Genomic DNA, 15,704 nt, shown 5'->3' on the forward strand with positions numbered 1-15,704 from the left:
CCGCTTTGCCTCTAGCATTTATAATGGTGTTAAATATATAAAAAAGTGTTTTTAATGTATAAGGGGGGTCACACTCACAGGCTAGCTGTGTGAAAGGGGTCACCAGTACAAAAGTCTGAGAACCCCTGGGATACACTCAACTGGTAAGGCCTAAAACCCATGACCACATACCAGTAAGCCCCTGCTCTTTTACACTGGAATGCTGTCAGGGTTCCAACCACCCTTTTCTGAACTCTCTCTAGAGATTGTCCAGAAATAAGGGTGGGCCTGGGTAGCCAGAAATGGTGAGAATGGATTTGCTACTTTTGCCACATCTGCCAACACAATATTAGTACAATCACCAGTAGGCAGTAGACAACTACATGCATGAGGTGAAAAGGATTGTTTCTAACTGGTTATATTCTTGTCACCTCATGGTGCCAAGCACAGTACTGGAAAATGGTCTAGTTTGTCTCAGTTGTCCACCAAGACGTTGCCTCTTTCCATATAGCAAGTAGTAGTAGAGTTTGTTGAGTGTGCCTTCATCCCCACTCCCTCAACATTGAATGCTTCAGCAAAACAATTTGCAATTCCTCCAACAATGAAGTCTCAAATCAATTCCTTCCCTTCACACTCTGCGAGTGTTGGCAACAAAGAGAATTATATTCCTTTTCCTCTCTTTGCATTTCTGCAGTGCTCTCTTACATCTATTTCATGCCCCTAGTCTGTAGTGAGCCAGATTTGGGCAGAAGGGTATGGATCTGGTGCCCTGGGAAAGATATCAGATGACACCTTCAGCTGAAATGTCCAGAGCACCCTCATGACTCCGTTGTCAATGTAGTCCACGCAGCACTGCTCGGACTGACATTGCACCTAGCTGAGATAACCACCATGCTGACGTGACTGATATTGGAAAAGGTTTTTTTTAACGGTGAAAGAAAAGGCAGGACAGAATTGGAGAGGAGCAGCATGGTTGTGCTCAGTGGAAAAACATTTAAAGGCAGTGAAGCAGAAAGGGAGATTTATGAAGAAAAATACACTGCGGTAGTGATGTGGGGGAGATAACTCAGTGAAGACGAAGAACAAAAGTGCTCTGTTCTGCACCTGCCAAGACAAGGAGATGCTCTAGCTCAGTAGTTCCCAAACTGTGGGTCGCAAACCCAAATGAGGTTGCACCACCAGCAGATGGGGTCACGGCAATCCCTAGTGTGGAGGGTGCCATTTTGCTACACACAGCATGACCTTGTTCAAGATCACGATGCATGGAGGATGCCATTTTGCTCTACAAAATGGCTTCCTCCACACAGTGTGACCTTGCACGGACCATACATATGGGATCACACTGTGCAGAGGACACCATTTTGTCCTCCATTTGGTGTGACCTATTCAAAATGGAGTCCTCCATGCTGTCTTGGGTCCTGACAGAAAAGATTTAATTAAAATGGGGTCATGCCAGCAAAAAGTTTGGAAAACTCCTGCTCTTGATACATTATACATCAGTGTCCTTAAGTACCCCACTGATTCTTCAGCTCATACCCATCTCCAGCAACCTAATACACTACCCCACCATGTAGAACAGGATTCTAGACATCCCACTGACTGAGAATGATAGTTAAACCACACATAATTAGATCTAATTAGGACCCATTCCTAGAGTTAAACCCATTGATAGAGCTCTGGTTTGGAGAGGGTGACCAACCAAACCAAAATGGTGTGTGATTTAATCTGACCATCTACACGACCAACCTCTTTGGAGAGTGGCTGTTTTTCTAGCTATTGCACATGCTTATGCAGCCGCATTTTGCTTTGAATAACTTATGTGGACACACACATTAGTGCCTAAGCAGATGTTCCTACCCTCACTCTGCCTTTCCAACACGCTAGTTACACTTCTTTATTTTTGGTTATTTCTCAGCACACTCTCAGTGCCAAAATATCCAAGACATGTTAGCATAAGGACTCTGAGCAAGCAGCTCTCATTCCATATTCTATGCCTCCATGTGTCACCTTCACAAGACAAACAGAGCTTCAATAAAGCAAGACCTGCAGCACCATCATGGTTCTAAGGGAGGGAGTCTCAAGTGCCTTGCCCTTTCCTTATTGTCAAACGAACATGTGTGGGGGGAGGAGAGGGGCTGGTATGGAAAAGGTTGAGAAGCACCTATTTTAGGGTATAAGGAGGATTCTAATTAAATATGAGAGACTCAACAAAGCAGTTTCTTACGCAGCATGACAGAGAATCAATGCTGGTTCAGAAGCCAATTTGCTGCTGCATATAAAATGTAGACCCTAATTCTCTACAAAACCTTGTTTATGTGCAGGGCCATGTCTATACTATAGAATTCTAGAAACAATCCACCCCAGTGCTACCATCTGTTCAGTGGGACTTCCCAGAAGACACATATGGTGCAAGGAAGCTAGTGAATTCTCCATCACTTGAAATGTTTAAATCAAGACAGATGTGCTTGTAAAAAAACCCAGCTACCTACCTTTTGTAACTCTTCTACTTTGAGATGTGTTGCTCACATCCATTCCATTCTAGGTGTGTGCATGCCCACGTGCACAGCTGTCGGAGACTTTTGCCTTAGCGGTATCCGTAGGGTCGGCTGTGGCGCCCTCTTAAATGCTGTGCTCATATATTGGTATATTAGAAGCCATCGACCCTACGCCTTCTCAGTTCCTTCTTGCTGGCAACTCCAACAGAGGGGTCAGAGGGCAGGTAATGGAATGGACATGAGCAGCACATCCCAAAGAACAGTTATGAAAGGTAGGTAATCGTTTTTTCTTCGAGTGCTTGCTCATGTACATTCCATTCTAGGTGACTCACAAGCAGTATCAACAGAGGTGGTCTCAGAGTTCACAGTTTAGTGGCTTGTAGTATTGCCCTACTGAAACCAGCATTGTTCCTGCTGGGTAAGTGCATAATGGGATGTAAAAGTGTGGACAGATGACCAGGTGGCCACTCTACAAATGTCCTGGATAGGCACTTGGGCCAGAAAAGCTGCCTTAGAGGCCTGCACCCTGATCAAGTAGGCACAATCGCTTCACCTGATCATAGCAGAAGAAAATGCAGGTGGTGATCCAAGAAAAAATTTGAGCGAACACCGGATGACCTTTCATCCTGTTGGCCACCGCGACAAACAATTGTGTCGACTTGCGGAATGGCTTGATCCTTTCAATGTAGAAGGCTAGTGCCCTCCTGACATCTAGGGAATGCAGCCTACGCACCACCTCTGACTTATGTGGCTTTGGGGAAAAGAAAGGTAAGAAAATGTCCTGACTTGTATGAAACTGAGAGACCACATTGGGCAGAAAAGTTGGGTGCGGCCGCAGCTTGACCTTGTCTTTGTAAAAGACCGTACAGAGTGCAGTTCTGAGGTGAGCACCCTACTCTCAGAGACCCGGCGAGCGGATGTTACTGTGACCAGCAAAGTGACCTTCCAGGACAGAAGAAGGAGAGAGCAGGAAGCCAGAGACTCGACAGCACCAGATTCGGGTCCCACAGAGGAACAGTGTCCTTGACATGGTGGTAGAAGTGCTCAAGGCCCTTGAGGAACCTGGCCATCATGTCCTGGGCAAAAATGGACACCCTCGAGTGGCAGATGGAAGGCCAAATAGCAGCCAAGTGGACCTTGATAGATGAAAGGGACAGGCCTTGGAGCTTGAGATGCAGTAGCTAGTCCAGGATTAACTGCAGCGAGGCCCGCTCAGACCAAATGCCTTTATCCAAGGTCCAGCAGGCAAACCGCTTCCATTTGGCCAGGTAGATCACTCTGGTGGAGGGCTTTCTGCTGCCCAACAGAACCTGTTCGACATCAGGCGAGCACTGCTGCTCCTGCTCATTCAACCATGCAGCAGCCAGTCCATCAGGTGCAGAATTGCCAGGTTCAGATGCAGAAGGCTGCCATGGTTTTGGAACAGCAGGTCCGGCCGGAGCTGGAGCTGTAATTGCACAGCCACCGAGAAGTCCAGCACTGTGCCAAACCAGTGTGGTGCAGCCAAGCCGGTGCTATGAGGATCACCTTCTCCCTGTCCTGCTTGATCTTCATGAGGACTCTGAATTAATAGTACTGGAGGGAAGGCATAAAACAGAGCCCCCGACCATGGGAGCAGAAAAGTGGCTGACAGAGAGCCTCTGTCGATCCCCCGAATTGAGCAAAAAAAGTGGCATTTCCTGTTCTGTCTGGACGCAAACAGGTCCACTTGGGGAGTTCCCCACTTGTGGATGATGAAGCTGACCACTTCCAGATGGAGGGACCACTCATGACCAGATGAGAAGGCGCATGATCAGCTTGTCCTTAGATGCTGGGGTCTTAGCCGAGTCTGCTGCCTGGTGCAGCGCCTGTGGTGCCAGTTGGCCTACTTGTTCTTTAGCTGCCAGGGCCGCTTCACGCAATGAGGGCCCTGGGAGAGACCGGGGAACCCTGCCGCTCCCTGGAGTCGGATCCCTGGTCAGGCTGGGGCAGGTGAGGGTCTGACCTCAGCAGTACCCCCGTGAAGCTCTGGGGCAGGCACATGGCCTGACATCAGTCCTTTGCCCAAAGCCCTTTTTCCTTCTGGTGCCAGGGAGCTCCTCTTCTTTTGCTGCTTCTTAGACACCGGTGAGGGGGAACAGTATGGGGCAGAGCCCGGTGCCAGTGGTGCACTCCACAGCGAAGCTGAAGTGCTCGGCATGGGGTCCAAGTGAGAGAGCTCCCCTGGAGGACAAAGCACAGCCTCCATGAGGAGGGCCCTCAAGCAGATATCCTGCTCCTTTTGGATTCTAGGTCGAAAGCTTTTAGATTCGACACTTGTCCTTTCTATGGGATTCCCCCCAAACACTTCAAGCAGCTGTCATGGGGGTTACTGATGTCAAGCATGGTTTGAAGCTGGGAGAGCAGGGCATGCCCCGCTCCAGGACAAGTCCCAGTCGGGATTCACAACTACTAACTAACCTAACACTTAACTTAATGGCTGGCTAAGTACCTACAAACTATATACAAAGAAGATAAAGGCTGTAAGGAACCGCTAATGCTCTTGCAATCTGCAAGACAAGGTGCTCCAACCAACCATCGTGTGCGGTAAGAAGGATCTGAGAAGGCGTAGGGTCGGCGGCGCCTAACATACCGACGCATGAGTGCAGCATTCAAGGGGGCACCACAGCTGACCCTACAGATACCGCTAAGGCAAATGCCTCCAACAACTGTGCATGTGGGCACACACATACACCCCCCCCTAGAATGGGATTGACTTGTGCAAGCACTTGAAGAAAAATACAGCTCAAACAGAAGTTATGGGCAAAATTACTGGGTGATTACTCAGTGAATCCGTGGCCTATGGGATGCAGGTATGTGATCTCACTGGTCTTTTCTGGCCTCAAAATTTATGAATTTATACGAACAACTTGAGATCTTCCATGTACATATGCAACACTAGATCAATTTATTAGACCTAGAAGAGTTTGAGGAGGCAGCCCTGGCTGTGGGTTCCCCCTCTGAAATGTATCGTCTCCCAAAATCCCACATGCAGATGTAGCCTGAGTGCTGGTTTTAGTTTATTTAGTTCTGATAAGAAAGGGGGGTCACATTAAATAAATTGATCAAATTCTATATAAAGACTTGATGCTGTTTTAGCACAGATCAAACTGATGGGTTAGGGTCAGGGCCATGTTAATGAGCAGGAAGGACTATCAGGCAGGCACTGAAGAATTTACCCCTTCCCACTTTATAATAAATATTCATACACAACTTGCCCTGAACATCTCACTGGATCCCCAGCTCCTCTCCCGCATGAAAATAAGCACTATAAGTGACCTCCAGATGTGATGGATCTTTTCCTTTGTCTTTGGTCCCAGTCGAGCTTCCCTGGGAAATGGACAACATTCTGGGCACTACATTTATACCCTTAAAAAAAAAAAACCCTAATCAGTCACTGAGACCCCTGACCTATTTAAATCTGCATTGCCAGAGTAAGAGAGGTTCATCAAAATCTCTCAAACTGAAATAAATCTAGCTTAGTAAAGATCCTTTTCCTAGCACCTTGCTGGGATGTGCACTATTATTTAGCTCAAAATTACACTTGTACAGTAGCCAACCTCAGTTTGTGGTGACTTGAAATGAGATTTATGGGAATTAAAATGAAATGAACAATTGGAGCATCAGTCACCAATGCCAAATATTCTTTGTTTGAGATTATAATTGGAAGCCTACAGTTCTAATTCACAACCCCATTACTATAGACCGGGGTAGGCAACCTATGGCACACGTGCCAAAGGCGGCGCACAAGCGGATTTTCAATGGCACTCACATTGCCCAGGTCCTGGCCACCTGTCTGTGGGGGCTCTGCATTTTAAGTTATTTTTAAATGAAGCTTCTTAAACGTTTTAAAAACCTTATTTACTTTACATACAACAATAATTTAGTTATATATTAAAGACTTATAGAAAGAGACCTTCTAAAAACATTAAAATGTATTACTGGCACGCGAAACCTTAAAGTGAATAAATGAAGACTCGGCACACCACTTTTGAAAGGTTGCCGACCCCTGGACTAGACACTGAGGACACTATGTCTTCCCCTGCAAGTTTCAAAAATCTCTTGGGTCGCAATACAATTGTAATATAATTCATATATACACAGCACCTTTCATCTCTAAATGCTTTACAAACTATGTACATACACTGCCTCTGAATGCAGCCAACTCCAGGGTGCCTGTCTGCTAATCAGCAGATAAATTAATGCACAGCACACTCAAGGTAGAAAAGAAAATGTTGGTCAAGGAGATCAGGGAAAGCCCCTTGGTCTTCAGGCATCAGATCTTTAATATGTACACACAGCAGATGGGACCTTGTTTTCAAGATTAAACCCACACCATCATCCCAGAACTCTCACAGTAAACTCTTCTTTTCCTCTGTGGAACAATGGTGTTTCTTACATTGGACTAATCAGGAGCTCTGAAAAAACCTTCCAGCAATGAACAGATGGATCTAACAATGATCTAGTTACGAAAACAGATCAACATTTGAGACTTGTTTTTTTCCAGAGGTTATCAAGGGGCAATTATACACAGTGCTCAGTAACACTGAAATTTGACAAAGGAATAAGTGGGGAAGAAGTGGAAGGGGAAGAATTGAGTCCACGTCTACTATGAAGTGTGTGTTTGAAAAGACAAGGCTATTTCAGACCTTGAAACTGGATTATATTCAGTCTCCTTTCCCCCCATTTCCAGACGTTCCTAATTTTTGGCTGCAGGATGCCCTGTGCTTTGAGCCCGATATTTTGGGCCACTATTGCTGCATCATGCATAGCACAACATATCACTCTCAATTATGGTAAGAAAAAGGAGTCAAGAGGAATCCTGAGATCATACAAGGGTGTGAGTGTGCCAAGCAGAGTATGTCTTGACTAATTTAGTACAAAATTCCACTGGGAACAAGGCAGAATTATCTGATGTTATTTTGTATCACAAATAGTGCTGACTGCTGAGAAAATCAAAGGCCACCCTAGTAAGAACCAGATATAAAACTTTTTGAAGAAGTTTAGTCTGAGTGCATCTAGACCTAGAAAGTCTTACATTCTAGGATTTTTTAAAAACAAAACAAGAAATCTCACATGCTTAAAAGGCTTAGTCAGGTAAAGTGACTCATTGAGCCTTTCAGACTGATTTAGAAAAATTGGTGTTTTGTAACCTTTTACTTAGAACCTCTAATCTAAAATGAGCTAAAAACATTCAAAATTATATACATAGGGATCACTTCCCTTTCATTGAAACACATCCGTATTCAGAGTGAAAGTCAAGTTATTTTGAACAGCATTATCCAACAGTCACCAGGATGGGACATGAAGAATAAAGTTACCCAACTGAAGTTATAGGGGGAAATTTAGGGAGATGGTATGTAATTAGCGAAACTGGGATCTAGCCAGGACACTAGTTTTAGGAAAAGGTTCATGGTACCTTTAACAACCACTGAGGTTATTGCTTCTCCTTTTCAGTCTTACCCAAAAAATGGCACCACCCGCAGAAAAGTGATCCCCAGTACCGAGTGCAAGTATAGGTAGGAAGCTTGTACAGTATTATGCCAACTGCACAGATACCTCTGTCAGTGATGAATTAACTAACACCCAATATTGACCAGCCATACAGGTTAAATTTCCAACTTTCCACAACTTTGTATATAATTTCTTCCAGGTGTCTCTTCTCTTCCCCACACGTTCTCACTCACACCAAACTGCATAGCCAATTTACAAGGTTCACAGCAGGACAAGGCTTCTGTGTTGTTTTTGGTCACAGTGCCACCACAATTGGACATTGTGAATTGGAAGCAAGCAAACTCCTCTCTCTACTGATGTCACAGCTTTAGTAGAATGTGGTACAGATTAAAGTCCCTGATTGTCACCACGGATCACCAACTGCTTGGAGAACCCATCAGAACTCAGTTGACAATTCTGTCAATGCATGAGGCAGAGCAGAATCTTACTAAAGCAGATATGTTGAGTCACTTTTCTGATCATGAGCACACTTGAAGCGCTGCTTGTGAAACAGTCTGGGCAAGGAATAAACACGTTGAGCTCGGTCAGACGCCGATCTGTAGCTAGTAAACAACTCAAAGGAATTAAGACAAACATTTTAGAAAAGTTTTAACACGTTCCAGGCCATGCAGTTGTGCCCCCCACCCCATACACATGTTTCAAATTCTAAAGTATTTGGCCTTCGGTCTTATGTGTCTCACCACTCGCAAGCCAGCACTGAATTACTACACATTATATTATTGGTTAGAAGCACTGAAGTGCTAGAAAAGTTTTTATAACATAATACAATAAAGTATGGGAAAATTGTATTAAGAGCATTAGCTTTGAATTAGCATTTGAAGGAACTGTGCATTAAGCTTGGATTAACTAATGCATAATACTGACATTGGGTTAGATGATGTTACTTAGCAATTTATTGGACAAATGAAGTTCAATTTTTTTTATTAAGCACATTCCACGGTACAAAGCTTTAGATCATGAACAATATCTGTACAATTTAACAGTTTCAATCAGCTGTTCATACACAAACTTTCCAAACGGGTCATTGGCAAACATAATTACAAGTTAGAATTAGACTATCCCAGTGCTTTGAAACATTAATATAGCAGTAATGTACAATTGCTCAATTATGGTTAGCAAAACAAAGTCCAGAGTGCAGCCAGGAGTCCCAGGAGCCAAGTTCCTTGGGTGCCAATCACAAAGTCCACTGCTATGTTACACAAAGCACAATCAAAGAAGGTGAGACTGCATGTTCAAATACCATTATCTCCCAAGGAAAAACATGAATTTCATCTTACACATGCATAAAAAAGGACTCCATTCTTCATAAACAAATAGCTTTTTCTTCAGGGCTGCAACTGATGTCTTTTTTAAAAACAGTTTAATATTAAAGCTATTAGATGAAAAGGGTAAAGTAAGCCACTTTCACAAACTACTGTCAAGCTTACCAAAAGGTGATCTTACAGATGCTTATCAAAACATGATATCTTCTGTACTTCATGAGGTTTGATGATCTCAAAGAAATAAATATCTTTGTAGTAACAAGTTAAAGGGAATTTCCTAACAAACACTGATCTCAACAGCTCTCTCTCAATGGAATAGATGACTTAACTGTAAGTTACACTTTTCTAACATTTGAGTAACATCTGATGTGCACTTCACTCTGAATTTGCCTGACAAAGGTGGATGACATCTAACCATAGCTGTTGCACTGGAAGTTTAGTATTAAATCACTGGTCATCTAAAGTGTTACCGACATTCTTTAACTCCCCTTAACCAAAAAAGGGAAAATATGAAACCAAAAGTGCTGCCAACAGAAAACGAAATACACAACAAATGATAGAGAAATGACTGGCTACATAGCGGAGACAACATATTTCTCCCCCAGGACAATAGGTATATCTTACACACTCTTGGTTTTAGTGCATTTTCAAACTAAGCATTAAAGAAAACTACTGAAAACTGTAGTCATACATGGCAACTTAACAGGACAACACTATAAAGATGGCATTTATCAGGGTCTTGCTTTCACAAAGAAAAATATGATTAAATAAATGTGACTGTATAAATTAGAGACAGGAGAACCATGACAAAGTAAGAAGGAACTACTAAGACATTTCCTAATAAGGACATGCTAACGAAGAGAAATATTGACCATGGCATCACAACAAGGTCATAGTGTAACAGCTATGGGTAAGTGATCTTAAATTCAACTTTAAGTCTGGTCATCATAGTACTTCCTTGAAGGGGCCTCTACCCCACCTCAATTGTTACAAGTTACATATTTAAATAAATTTAACTTTAGCTGATGGCATTTTTTCCATTGAGCAGCCAAACTAATGCTATGGAAGGACATCTGTAGGCATGTGTGGCAATCTACCAACTTAAAAAAAAAGATGTTTTGTAAATACTGCGGCACAAAATATAAGATACAGAACATAAATTAAACTTTTTTTTAATTTTTAAAAAGTTTAGAAATTACATTTTAAAATATGTAGTTCCCATTAAAAAAAATCCTAATGAATACTGAAAACTTCCTTTTGCAGAGAAATATTTCTAGGTAATTCATATTAATCCCTTCAGTGCCAGTAGTTAGAATGTCCTGCTGCCAAGTGCTAACACATTTTGTATTAGTGTGTAGTGTCAGGAGATCCTGACTTCTAGCACCTGGAGGTTAAACTGTTTCGTACATTGTATCTACATGCTTATACAGTATTTGAAATTCTGAGGCAAGCACACATGGGAAGATTTTACGGTACCAAACATTAGGAAGGGTAGGACGGTTGTATTACAGGGCACAGTTAAAAGAAAAAAAGACGGTGCGATACAACTAGTTTAGATAATCTAGCCTGATTTACAGGTAATGTTTAAATTAAAAGAAATTATTGGTGCAGACACAAGTAAACTGTAATCCAAAAATATTACTGATAGATTCAGAAATATTTCTAATAGTCCAACGTACACCCCTATCAAACAAAACAGGCTCTGAATTTGTCAGGAAGTCGAAAGGAGCATGGTGACTTTGAAAGCAAAACTCTGTACATTCTGGGTATGTGTTTGGCACCCAAATTTCACTGGAGAATATTTTTCTTTAAAGTCAGACAAAAGTGCAAAGCAATATAAATTAGGCCAAGTCCTTTCTTGACTTCTGATTTATTTCTGGAAAACAAGCCATCATAGTTCAGTTTATATGGACAATTTACACATGAAGCTTTGGATTTTTCACTGCAGTGAAGGGCAGGCTTCTGATTTTCATCTACTTGAAGTCAGTGAATTTGCAGTAAATTCCTTAGAGGAGACCACTGGGGATTGAAGGGGAGCAGGAAAGATTAAGAGAGATACAGAATTGTGCTGTTTTGCATCTACACAGCATCTATAACCAATTCTGACTTTAGCTGTGAATCAACATCTTCAGGCATGTAGTAGCCAGATATCCAGTAGTTCAAGATTGTGGAACCCTGAAAAAGATAAAGACAAGCTGAAACAATGGAAACTATAATCAGGCCAAATATAATCTATTATTTGTAGACATATGTCAGAAGCTATTTGGTATCCACCACAGAACAACACCCTTAGGCACTCTGAGCGCACATGAAGGCATTAGCCTGCTGAAATAAAAGTGTCTAAATATGCCAATCAGTATAGCACAGACTCCGTAGAACAAAAGTGCTAAAGGGACCAGCGTTCCTTTAGAATGATGCAATCAGTACAGGGTACGTCTACACTGCAATTAGACACCCACAGTTGGCCCACTGATCAGGGTCTCAAGCGCCTACATCGCAATTAAAGAGATCCTTAGTCTGAGCCCTGCAAGCCAGAGTCCGCTGGCATGGGCCAGACACAGGTTTCTAATTGCAGAGCAGACATACCCTTAGAGGCTCAAGAGGTGACAATACCACCACTATAGGGCATCATTTTAATTCTATTGATTGTGGAACTTGGACCATACTTTAAATCAGATTTGTAAACAGATTGGGATTTGCACCCTTTTAAGCTTTTGAAAATTCAGCCCGATAAACATAGCAACTTTGAATTAAACTGACCTTTTCCTTACACGTGATATAAAACAAAAGTCTTTGCTAGGTCTTTAGGGACAGACTGGCAGGGGAGGAGGAGGAAGTGTAGTAGTTGGCACAACAGGCCTCGTTCAAGGTTGAAACTTACCTTATGGAATTTCAACCTACTCTTAACACACCTCAGGAAACAACCCTCCTCTTCTCCACACCACACAACACTATACAGAAGTCACCTAAATATTATCCATTTTCATTACAAATATACATAGGTTATATCTGGTTGGATTGAATTTTTAATCATAGGTCTAAATAGTTGTATTAGGAAAATTGGCTTGTGAAACCATTCACTTTTTTTTAAAAATCAATCTAACCATGTAAACTATCCTTTATTCTATTTTAATAGGACTATTAAGTTCAGTTACTTGTTATATTTATACATGAAAATGAGACTTAATGATCTTGAGAAATGAGCCCACAAATCAGATAATTAGAATATTTCCACAAGAGCTACCTTTTCACACAGTTATATGATTACACTGTTTGATTAAATAGCTTTTCCAAACTGAAAATTCTTACTGTAATTAAGCTTAAAATAATTAAATCTAAGGTTAAATTTCACTTTCCATTCCCAAAAAACATGCTGCAGACTTTGATGAACTGCTCTATTCATGAGACTTTCATAGCTGAAAGTTTAAAACATCTTTTTTCCCCCAGTGCTTAAATATAAGAATATTAGACTATCATATGGTAACAATTTTTATCATGTTACAATAAACAAAAGGAATTCAACAGAAGGCAATAAAACTTTCTTATAACCCCCTGCCAGTGCTGTCAAAAATGATTCACTTTGAAGAGGCATACACATTCGGAGACTTGTAAAAATGGGTACAAAGCTTCTTTTGAGAACGCAGAGACGTACAGTGTTTGGGAGCATATACAATTGTTCCATTAAATATAACAAAATACTGGATATTTTACAGTGATATATTTTATGTAGATTTGTTTTTGATTTCTGATTATGAAAAAATTCAGGAAAATGACACTGTGTGGTTTCCAAGAAACAATTACATAACTACCAAGACTAGTCAACTACAAGGATATGCAGCTTTGCATGTTTTCAGTTCTCTGTGTAATGGGACAAGTCAGACATATAAACTGCTCCAAACTGTGTTAAATGTATGGAATCTGCAGGGAAGTTGCTAACAGTGCCAAAAACATTTCATTTTGCACCAACAAATCTTACCATAATCAAAGTGAGTTTGCAAGTGAGGGGGCAAGAGAAAGAGTGAAAATAAGTCATGAGACTGGTGCACTGCTGACCAAATGGAATAAAATGCATAGGAGTGAATTGAAATAAACTATACTGGACTTTTAGATGCCTATGTATTTATACTTCCGACTGGCATGAAAAATATGATAGTGCTTCCATGATTGGAAGGTAATATAACCCTCCCAATCATATTTCAGCACAACCTTTAAGCCATTCAAAACTATCTATACCTTGCTGTGGGGAAAATATATGTAATTGGTACATGTCAGCTGGTGGATTGTTTTATTTTGTCACTAAGAAAGTGTGGTTTTCCCACCAGGTGGATTGTTCTAAAGGCTTCAATCAATCAGAAAAAAGGAAATTGTTTGGGGAGGGTGTAAAGCACATGGTTAGCATTTGCTGTCTCCCAAATACTGACCCATGAAAGCTGTAATATGAAAGTTGCCCTGTTTATGGCGAATGCAATTCCTTTAGGCTTGATCCAACTCCCATTAAAGCCAATGGTAGTTTTTATCCATTTTAACAGGAGTCTGATCACATCCTTAGAAGCAAAACCAGTGGCAACTTTAGGTAGGCCAACACCATCACTGAAGGCACTGCAGTAATATTGCAACAATTCAAACAAATATGAATTTTCAAACACTGTAAGCCACAGGTGGGCAGTGCTGAAGGAACTAGCTAATAGGGGCTCTGAAACTGCCCATTCTCCTGGCCAGGCTGACATTCCTTTTAAGCTTGTTGCCGACCTGGTACACAAAATGAATTTAGCAGACAGACCTCTGGTCTTTTTTCAGACCTCTGGTCTTCTCCTTTAAGGAGAGTATAAACGGCCAATAAGGGAGTTTTATGCATGTTTTATGCATGCTAACCTTTAGCTGTCTTGTAGCACAATTCTTAATTTCTCAAAGCTTGTTCATGTACTTCTACAGTTTCCTTTAGCCAACACTTAACTTCTTCTTATTACAGTGTTTAGATGATTAATATTATTTAGAATGGAAGTTAACAGAAGATAGATGTACTCAAATTAATGAATGGTGTAGGAAAGCTAAATTAGGCACTCCCATTTAGAGACCGCATAATTAAAGATTGTGTGGGCAACCATAAAACTGACATTTCTTAATTCGAGTGACTGATTTGCAACTTAATTTTCTAACCTTTTTTAAAAAAATTTGCTCATTTCTTTGAGGTTTTTTGTTTTCTTTTTTTAAGGAAAAGGGTAAACAATTAATAGCCATGCATTGTCAATGGAGCTTGAACACTGAGCCTTCAGCATTGCAGCACATACTGCTACCCCTTGAGCTACCCCTTCCTGTAACAGGAAGCAGGAGACGGCTGTTATTCTATAGGGGATGGATTGCTGGCTCCTGGGTGTTGAGGAAGCCCAGCCTACCCTGGCCCTCTTTCTGTCCTTCTCCACTCAGGGGGTTGAGGGCACTCCAGACCAATCTGGTACCCCCAGAGGAAGGGAAATGGGTCACTGGGTTCAGGTGGATGGAATAAACCAGCCTCTCTCTCTTTGGAATGTTCATGAGATCTGTTATTAGTTTAATAGGCTGCCAACATTTTCCTGAGGCATGCAAGTGGGAAGAACTGCAATTTATAATGATTTACATCTCAACAAACACAAAATGGAATTTCATGAGGCAAAGAAAAAAAAACATTTCACTAACAAGACTACTACCCCCTAGAAAATATCAAAGGTCTTCTGCAAACAATGAAATAACTTGTGGAACTCATGGTTACAAAATATCAAGGCCATGAGCTTACCAAGACTTAAAGCAGGAAGAGACATTCATATGGAATGCAGTGTTGTTGTAGTCGTGTTGGTCCCAGGATATTAGAGAAGCAAGGTGGGTGAGGTAATTTTTTTTATTGGACCAACTTCTGTTGTGTAGCTCGAAAGCTTGTCTCTCTCATCAACAGAAGCTGCTCCAATAAAAGATATTACCTCACCTACCTTGTCTCTCTCATTTATATGGACGAAACTACCCAGTTACATTTGATAGGAAAACACTTTTTAAAAGAGATAAAACCTCATGATTTCGGGCATACGCCACACTACTACTAATCACCTCTGGTAAGAAAAAAAAATTGCCCTATGGGCAAGCTTACTCCATAATTGTACTCTGTGAGGTGTCTGATCTTCCTCTAAAGCATCTGGTACTGGCCACTTTCAGAGACAGGATATTGGACTGTATGGGCTTTGGGTCTGACCTGGTAAGGCAACCTCTGCTTCCAAGTCTCAACATTCACTGCTATATATACAGACGCTCCCCAGGTTATGCAAGACCCGACTTACGCAAATTCGCACTGACGGAAAAAGTTCCATAAGCCAGAAATAGCTTTTTCAAGTTGCGGAAATATTTGCGTAACGTACAGGTATACGTTTCCAACTTATGCAAAATTCGAGTTACGCAAGGCTTTCCGGAACGG

At 41.6% G+C, this 15,704-nt stretch overlaps 1 protein-coding gene across 6 annotated transcripts in view; it reads right to left on the bottom strand.

The window, feature by feature from the left end:
• Window positions 1-8,919: 8,919 nt before the first annotated feature.
• The window catches only part of FBXW11 (F-box and WD repeat domain containing 11), a 123,006-nt gene continuing 116,221 nt past the window's right edge, over window positions 8,920-15,704 (bottom strand). For all 6 annotated transcript variants that reach the window (XM_074960704.1, XM_074960701.1, XM_074960705.1 and 3 more), the window contains one exon: window positions 8,920-11,443. The gene's annotated coding sequence lies outside the window, so the exon portion shown is untranslated. The remainder of the gene's footprint in view (window positions 11,444-15,704) is intronic.

Source organism: Natator depressus, chromosome 8 (genome assembly GCF_965152275.1).
Source record: "Natator depressus isolate rNatDep1 chromosome 8, rNatDep2.hap1, whole genome shotgun sequence".
Classification (NCBI taxonomy): Eukaryota; Metazoa; Chordata; order Testudines; family Cheloniidae; genus Natator; species Natator depressus.